We start from the raw sequence: 9,705 nt of genomic DNA on the forward strand, positions 1-9,705 counted from the left end.
CTTAACTTCCTGCTTTTGCATTCCGATTCCCTATGATGAAAAAGACATATCCTTTTTTTTTTTTTTTAAATGTTAGTTCTTGAAGGTGTTGTAGGTCTTCAAAGAACTGGTCAACTTCAGCTTCTTAGGCATCAGTGGTTGGGGCATAGACTTGGATTACTGTGATGTTGGATGGTTTGCCTTGGAAATGAATTGAGATCACTTTGTCGTTTTTGAGGTTGCACCCAATACTGCTTTTGAACTCTTGTTGATTATGAGGGCTACTCCATTTCTTCTAAGAGATTCTTGCCCACAGTAGTAGATATAATAGTCATCTGAATTAAATTGGCCCATTTCCATCTATTTTAGTTCACTGTTTCCTAAAATGTCAATGTTCAATCTTGCCATCTCCTGCTTGACCATGCCCAATTTACCTTGATTCATGGACCTAAACTTCCAAGTTCCTATGCAATATTATTCTTTATAGCATTGGATTTTACTTTCACCACCAGACACATCCACAACTGCGTGTTTCTGCTCTGACCCAGCCCCTCCATTCTTTCTGGAGCTATTAGTAATTTCCCCTTGCTCTTCACCAGTAGCATACTGGACACTTTCTGACCTGAGGGGCTCATCTTCCAATATCATTTCTTTTTACCTTTTCATACTATTCATGCGGTTCTTGTGGCAAAAATACTGGAGTGAGTTGCCATTTTCTCCTCCAGTGGACCACTGGAGCTTATGTCAGAGCTCTTCACTATGACCCGTCCATTTTGGGTGGCCCTGCCTGGTAGGCCTCATAGCTTCATTGAGTCATGCAAGCCCCCTTGCTATGACAAGGCTGTGAACCATGAAGGGGCAGAAAGTGAAGAGAAATGAAAAAGCCTCTTGATGAGGGAGAAAGAAAAGAGTGATCTTAGAAAAACTAAAAGCATGGCATCTGGTCCAATCACTTCAGGGGAAAAAATGGGAGCAGTGACAGATTTGATTTTCTTGGGCTGCAAAATCACCATGGATGGTGACTGCAGCCATGAAATTAAAAGACGCTTGGTCCTTGTAAGGAAAGCTATGACAAACCTAGACAGCATATTAAAAAGCAGAGACATCACTGTGATGACAAAGGTCTGTGTAGTCAAAGCTATGGTTTTTCCAGTAGTCATGTATGGATGTGAAGGTTAAACCGTAAAGAAGGCTGATTGCCAAAGAATTGACGTTTTTGAACTGTGGTGCTCTTGAGAGTCCTTTGGACTGCAAGATCAAACCAATCAATCCTAAAGGAAATCAACCCTGAATATTCATTGAAAGGACTGTTGCTGAAGCTGAAGCTCCAATACTTTGGCTACCTGATGTGAAGATCTGACTCATTAGAAAAGATCCTGATGCTGGGAAAGATTGAAGACAAAAGGAGAAGCTGGCAGCAGAGGATGAGTTGGTTAGATAGAATTATTGACTCAGTGAAAATGAATTTCAACAAAATCTGGAAGATAGAGGAGGACAGAGGCGTCGTTTTGATTATTGTTTGGTTGTCTTTTCAAAGGCTTGATGTTTGAATAAAGGTATACTCTTGTTGGGCTTCCCTGGTGGCTCAGATTGTAAAGAATCCACTTGTAGTTTAGGAGACCCAGATTCTATCCCTGGGTCCAGAAGTTCCCCTGGAGAAGCGAATGGCAACCCACTCCAGTATTCTTGCCTGGAGAATTCCATGGGCAGAGGAGCCCAGCAGGATACAATCCCTGGGGTCACAAAGAGTCAGACATGACTGAGTGATTCACACACACACTCACACAAATTTGTTACCAAAGGTTTGTCTGCAAGAACATGATGCATTTCTATGGTTAACAACTCTAAGCAGAAAAATGAACTTTTTGTATGAATTTCTAAGGAAACTGAAACTTTTTCTTCAGTTAGCAAGGTAGCATGATTGCAGTCTCTGGGCTGCAGGGAAGGGCTGCTGTGGTGTCCCTGCATCTGCCTCCTGTCCAGGGAAGACCTGGTGCTCTGAGCAGAGAGGACCCACTCACAAATCACCTCTGGCTTCCTTCCATACTCATGTGCTAACTATGGAATACTAGGAACTAAAAGCAATTTCGGTGAATGGCTTTTGAGTACTTTTGTCACCAGAGTTTCCAGTGAACCAAAATGATGCCATCCTGACAAGAGGTAAAGGCACAGCGCAAGTGGTCAGAAAGTCAGAGTCAGCGTCCACCAGCGCTGACGACGGTGAAGAGCTCTTCCAGGCAGGACACAGTGAGGCCTTGGCGGTGGTGCAGCTGCATCTTACCAGCCTCTGTTTGGGATGAGTTATCATCCCCCAGTGCCTCTTCTTACCTGTCTTTTGAGACTAAGCAAGGTGTAGCAGTGCTGCTCAAGCTGGGATCTAGCAGTGAGCCAAGGAGTCACATCTTGCTTTCAAAACAATTGCAGGGAACACTGACAAACAGATAAGCAAACAAACATGCATTATAAAGTGACTGAATTCCTTGTGAGGACTATGAAGAAAAATGAAGCATGGGTAAAAGGAGAAAAATTGATGAGAATTATTAATTAGATATAAGGGTTATGGTAACCCCATAAATACCTTTTATGATGCAGTATGCATAAATGTAAAAGTGATTCAAAATGCATGGGTCACGGTGAGGGGAGGATGGAGTGATTGTGGTTACTGGCTAGGCTGCCTAGAGAAGAAATCATCTTCCGATAAATCTCTCTTAAATCCATCGATGCTTCTCCAGATTGGTAGTCTAATGCCCCATCGTCTCTCACTTGAAGCGCATTTTAATCTTGGCCCCTCTTCCCTTCATAAGGCACACCCACGATTTTCCTTGCAGGGACAGTCCCATGGACAGAGGAGCCTGGCAGGCTACAGTCTATGGGGTCATAAAGAGTCTGACATGACTGTGTAACACTTTTTTCACTTTCATGTCCTCTTGGCTAATAAGGTGACAGTGCAGTTAGTTTCAATGAAGTTTGCAAATAATTTTGTAAACTGAACCAGCAAAATAACATCAACCATGAAAGTTAAGTGGGGCTTCCCAGTTGGCTCAGTGGTAAAGAATCTGCCTGCAGCACAAGGAGACGAGAGTTCAAACCTTGGGTTGGAAAGATCACCTGGAGGATGAAAATGGTAACCCAGTCCAGACTCTTGCCCGGGAATTCCCATGGACAGAGGAGCCCGGTGGGCTGCAGTCCAGAGGGTGGCAAAGAGTCAGATGGGACTGAGCACACACACACATGCAAGTTAGCACTAACATTTTTTCTACCAAAAAGGAAAACTGTCAAAAACTGAAAACATATTTTAAGTTTACTGTATTGGAGTTAAATATTTTCCTGGGGAAAATTCACTTTCCACCATTGATACAGAATTATATTTTCTATTTTTGGACAAATAAATGCTACTTTTTCTGCCTTTGCAGAGAAGTGTGCCCTTTCGTGCATTCCCACACTTTTTGTGTCTCCTTTTTCCATACTTCTGCATCCCAGCCTATATCTTATCAAACAATCCATTAACACAGGAACAAATGTGCTTTGTAATCAAAATTATTTTTATTAAATTTTCTTTTCCAGTTCTTTATGTATCCCATTCAGTGGCCCTCAATAATTCATGATTATAGAAAATACCAACTTTATTTATAGGAATTGTGAAGAATCTTCAAAACATGAGGAAAAAGACAAACATAATTCTAATTACTGAAAATTATGTATAAGGATCAGGGGGAAAAAAGATGTGTTCTAAGAATTTCTCTGCCTTTAAGAACCAATATATAGTAAAGAAAACAGGAATTTTTGTTGTATGTACAGCATGAGTCAAAGTGTACAAAGATGCATTATTATGAGCTATCTTAAGTATGGGATTTCCTCAAAAAAGTGAAAATTAGAAATACCATAGTATCCAGCTATTCCAATTCTAGGTATTTTTCTTCAGAAAATAAGAACAGTAATTTCAAAAGACATAGATACCTCTATGTTCCCTGCAACATTATTTAAAAAGCCAAGCCAAGATATACAAGAGCCCTAAATGTCCACCAGCAGATAAATGGATAAAGAAGACGTAGTACATACATTCAATGGAATGCTGATGCTGCTAAGTCGCTTCAGTCATGTCCGACTCTGTGTGACCCCATAGACGGCAGCCTACCAGTCTACCCCGTCCCTGGGATTCTCCAGGCAAGAACACTGGAATGGATTGCCATTTCCTTCTCCAATGCACGAAAGTGAAAACTGAAAGTGAAGTCGCTCAGTCGTGTCCGACTCCCAGCGACCTCATGGACTGCAGCCCACCAGGTTCCTCCGCCCATGGGATTTTCCAGGCAAGAGTACTGGAGTGGGGTGCCATCGCCTTCTCCACAATGGAATGCTACTCAGCCATAAAAATGGAATGAAATCTTGCCATTTGTGACATGAAAGAACATAGAGTGTATTACACTAAGTGAAATAAGGGTGAGAAGGACAAATATAGTACAGTTTCACTTGTATGTGGAATCATTAAAACAAAATTCACAGTACACATAAGAAAACAGAAAAAGAGTCATAGATACAGAGAACAAATGTGATTTCCAGAGAGGAGAGATAATAAAAGAAATTGGAAAGGGAAATTGAGACTTACAAGCTTTCAGTTACAAATAAATGAGTAAGGAGTTGAAATATACAGCATGGAGACTATAGTGAATAATATAAGTTTGCTTGCAGATGTAACTAGAATTATTGTGGGGATCATTTGTAATCTACAGAAATATTAAATCATTATGATGGGCGCCTGGAACTATCATTGTTGTAAGTGAATTACACTTCAATTTTTAAAAAGTACAAAGAACTAAGAAATAAGCAAGCCCTACACAAATCTCTAGCAAATTCTCCATGGGTGCAATGATTCTCTTTTCATGAATAATGACATGTTTAATAATAAAGATTGAAATTTTGAAGAAAAGATTCAAAATAGGAAAGTATATCGTAGATCAGGATTAAACAACTCAAAAATGAATGCACATTGCTCCAAAGATTAATAAAACATTGAAAATATCATTGTAGATAAATTTCAAATTAAGAGAAATATAATAAAAATGTATTATAAGAATGTAGAGGGTATGAAGGAAATTCTTAAACCCTATTGAATAAAAATTTCTGGAAAATAAATATAGCAAAAAAATTGAAAGCTATTTGATGAATGTGTCAAAAGTGGAAGATAGATCTGATATATGAATGATTGGAATAAATGGGAAAAAAATCAAAGCCAAGATGGAAAGCAAATACTAAACATTATCATACAAATTGTTCTGAAAGTAAAAAAAAAGTTTGAAACTGTTTATTAAACAGAACTATGAGAATTAACTTGCAATGACTAATAGCCAATGATGTTCTGGAAATATTATTGGGCTTTAAAGAAAAACAAAAGGCCTCTGGATATCTAGAATAAAAGAACAAGTGACATATAAGGAAACAAAAATTAGAATTTTATCAACCTTTATGGAGAGAAATACCTTGTGTCAGAAGTAAACAGGGCAACACAGTTAAGATACTCAAGGAGAGACACGATGATGTGTGAATTCCTTTCCAGACAAAATGATTGGGTATCAAAAGTCCACACATCCAAGTCATCATGAAAGACCTAAGGTAATAACATTGCCTTGACTAATGGGAAAAACAGACTTCAGAAAACAGAATCCTTTGAAAGACAGACACAAGGATAGATGATGGATACTAAATTTACAGTTCCTTACTCAAACGAGATGAATGAGCATTACATGAGAGAGGGAGCGGATGCTAGGGTGACTGCCTTATAATTATCCACTGAGTTCTACCTCCTTTCAGAGTGCTGTCTTATGTGTGTTTGATTTTACGGAAAATCAATTTAAAGGCAACTAGATGGATAAATAAATTTTAATATAAAAAACTTTAACTATAGAACAAACATACATAACTGAACATATCGAATATAAATACACATAATAGAAAAAAAAAACTGTAGATAATACTAAAACTAAATCTATACGACCAAACAACTGAGCTTATACTAAATACGGGCCTCAGGAGATGAGCAGTGAGCCCTCTCTCAATGTTTGTCCAGATAAGGCTCCTGATGGCCTGTAGGCTCCATCCTCTCAGAGGCCCAGCCTGGAGTCCAGGATTGAGACCAGACCTGCAACACAAACACAGGTGATGGAGTCCTTAGGGAGGTGCAGAGTCAGACAGAAGGGGGTTTTCTGGACAGGGTGTGCACGACGCAAGCACAGCCTCAGGATCTGGACATGACCTTGGGTCCTGATGTCCCCGGGGGTCAGTCCACAAGACACTGGGTCTGTTTGCTGCTCTTTGCTGAGGGAGTTGTCTGTTAGTAGGGAGTGTCTCTCCAGTATTCTTGCCTGGAGAATCCCAGGGACAGAGGAGCCTAGTGGGCTGCCGTCTATGGGGTCGCACAGAGTCAGACATGACTGAAGCGACTTAGCAGCAGCAGCAGCAGCAGGGAGTGTCTAGAAAGGTCCCACAGGAGTAATTCCACCTGGGTATCTGGCCAGCAGCCTTCAACTGACAGGTCCCCTGGACAGTGAGACTCAGACAGAGAAATGGGGGGCTCTGGGATCTTGGACTAAAAGGCCAAGTCCCCCCTCCCCTGGGGCCCTGGGAGGAGCAGGAAGTCAGATGCCACAGGAGTGGGGGAACCTGCCCACCCATCCTACACTCAATACAACTGCTCTTGAGATCTGCATATCAGAAATGGACAGACACCACTAGTCTCTAATTCCCGTAATAATCCTTTCTAACCCCCAGCCAAACTCTCCTGACGTTTGTGGTTTTAAAGTATTAATTGCTATTTTAATAAAAATATATATTGTATATGTTTAGTGTATTGCAACATTAAAGTTTACAGAAGACTGTTTTTTAAACTGTAATAAAACAAGTTATATGTTATTAATGACAGAATTGGAATAAAAAATAGAAGAATTGTGGGTTTGGGGGTGAGTGTATGATGTTCAGGTGGACCTTGAAGTTACCCACAGGAGAACAAGGCGCAGACTGAGAAGATGATGGAGACAGAAGTCTAAGGCTTCATCCCTTCCACTGTTTCCCTCATGCACAGGTCAGTGCCACCATGAGGAGCATCATGTTGTCATGGCCACAGCTCGAGCAGCCCAATGGCATCATCTTGGAATATGAGATCCGGTACTGTGAGAAGGAACACAGTAAGTTCAACTCCTCCATGGCCAGGAGCCAGACCAACACTGTACGGATCAATGGCCTGCAGCCTGGCATGGTATTCGATGGCAGCTGGGGTGGTGTTCATGTTGGCCATGTCCATTGCCTGCAGCAGGAAATGTGCTTACAGCAAAGAAGCTGTGTACTGCGAAGAGGTCATCAGAGCAGGAGAGTTTGTAGAGGTGCACAAGGGGCATTGGAAACTTCCGGGCAAGAGGGAAATCTATGTGGCCATCAAGATGCTGAAGGCTGGGTACTCAGATAAGCAGTGACAGGACTTCCTGAGCGAGGCGAGCATCATGGGGCAGTTTGACCATCCCAACATCATTCATCTGAAGGATGTGGTCACCAAGAGCCGGCTAGTCTTGATCATCACAGAGTTCACAGAGATTGGTGCTTTGGATTCTTTCCTCAGGCAAATTACAGACAGTTCATGGTGATCCAGCTGGTAGGGATGCATCGCCGTGGGTATGAAGTACCTGGTGGAGATGAACTACATGCATCCGGACCTGGCTGCAAGGAACATTCTGATCAACAGTCACTTGGTGTGCAAGGTGTCCAACTTTGGCCTTTCCCACTACCTCCAGGATGACGCCTCAGATCCCACCCACACCAGGTCCTTGAGAGGCAACATCCCTGTGAAATGGATGGCTCTGGAGGCCATCGCCTACTGGAAGTTCACATCTGCCAGTCCTCTGGCGCTATGGGATTGTCATGTGGGAAGTCATGTTGTTTGGAAAGAGACCCTTCTGGGACAGGTCCAACCAAGATATCATCAATGCCATTGAGCAGGACTACGGGCTGCCCCTGCCCATGGACTGCCCGGCTGCTCTACACCAGCTCATGCTGGACTATTGGCAGAAGGACCGTAACAGCCAGCCCTGCTTTGCAGAGATTGTCAATACCCTGGACAAGATGATCCGGAACCTGGCCATCCTCAAGACTGTGGCTACTATCACCACCGTGCCTTCCCAGCCCCTGCTCCACTGCTCCATCCCAGACTTCACGGCCTTCACCACTGTGGCTGACTGGCTCAGTGCCATCAAGATGGTCCAGTACAGGGACAGCTTCCTCACTGCCAGCTTCACATCCCTCCAGCTGGTCACCCAGATGACATCAGAAGACCTCCTGAGAAAAAGGGTCACCTCGGCAGGTCATCAGAAGATGGTTCTGAACAGCATTCTATCTATGAGGGTCCAGGTGAGTCAGTCACCAATGGCAATGACATGACAACTCTTGTTTTCTGTGGGGAGGAGAGGAGGGAAAAGGACCGGGCTCAAGGGGGAACCAGAAGTTGACCACTGTGGAATATTCTGGAGAGACTGACTTCTCACCTAAGAAATGCATTGTCATATCAAAGAATAAGCTGGACCTATTCCTAATAGGCAACCTTCATTTCTCAGTGACTGATACACAATTAAGATGCCTTGGGAACCAAATATGTAATGATAAAAATACACAAAGGTGATGTTCAGTGGAAGTGAACACAAAACAGTATGCATCGAAGACCCCAAGAGTGAACTCAGCTCACACCCCAGGTGGGCTGGAGTCATCCTTCGGCAAGAAAATAGGGAAGGAGGTTGGGGGGAGAAACAGAAGCAGTTTCTCATTTTCTTCCTCACCAATGACGTTCTTTTCTTTTCTCCTTTCGTCCTCCTCCCCACGAGCCCTCTCCCTCCCCACACATCTATCTCCCTTTGCTCATGACTCATGTAGGGAAGTTTCTTCAAACAAACCCCAGGTCCTGAGACTCAAGATGTTCTGTCAGTTGCCAAAGGACCTTGCTGACCACTGCATGGGGGATCCAATCATTTCAATTAATGTCTTCATATTGAAGAAGAGAGGTACCTTCAGTAGAAAACCTTGTTTTTATTTTGTTTGCATTTTCTGCAAAAAGGAAAAAGAAACCAAAAATTGGGGGCCGTGGGGAATGCAAGAGCACACCTATGTATGTCTGTGTTATCAAGTAACCACTTGTTCGTAACAGATGCAAACAAGAAAAACCTGGGAAGTCTTTGCCCCTGGAAAATCCACAGGGGCTGGAGCGTGTTGTTGGTGTGGTTTTCTGATTGGCCTCATTGGCCTGTTGGCTCAATGGGGAGAGAGAGTAGGGAGAAAAATAAAATGAAAAGGGGAAAAATCTCCGGAGAGCTTGCAAATAAATTTGGACAGGAAACAGGTGAGTGGTTTGAATTGGATGTACTGTGGGCCATTTGGAATGATACTTACTGATTCTTTATTCTTAGTGACATCTGAAGAGAAGGAGAAGGAAGTTGTTTCTGGAGAATGTTCTTCCACATCCCCCAAATCTACAATTAAAGATGGTGAGGAAGAGAGTTCTTCTTCCCCTAGTCTGGAGACTGGTTTCATTTTAGTTCAGTCGCTCAGTCGTGTGCAACTGTCTGCGACCCCATGAACCGCAGCATGCCAGGCCTCCCTGTCCATCACCAACTCACAGCGTCCAGCCAAACCCATGTCCATTGAGTCGGTGATGCCATCCAACCATCTCATCCTCTGTCGTCCCCTTCTCCTCCTGCT

General features: G+C 42.8%; 1 pseudogene; it reads left to right on the top strand.

Moving 5' to 3' along the window:
• Positions 1–7,232: 7,232 nt before the first annotated feature.
• On the top strand, positions 7,233–8,397 carry LOC105000146 (annotated as a pseudogene).
• The last annotated feature ends 1,308 nt before the right edge of the window (positions 8,398–9,705 follow it).

The sequence above is a fragment of the Bison bison genome, unplaced genomic scaffold, assembly GCF_000754665.1.
Source record: "Bison bison bison isolate TAMUID 2011002044 unplaced genomic scaffold, Bison_UMD1.0 scf7180017854156, whole genome shotgun sequence".
NCBI classification, from domain to species: Eukaryota; Metazoa; Chordata; class Mammalia; order Artiodactyla; family Bovidae; genus Bison; species Bison bison.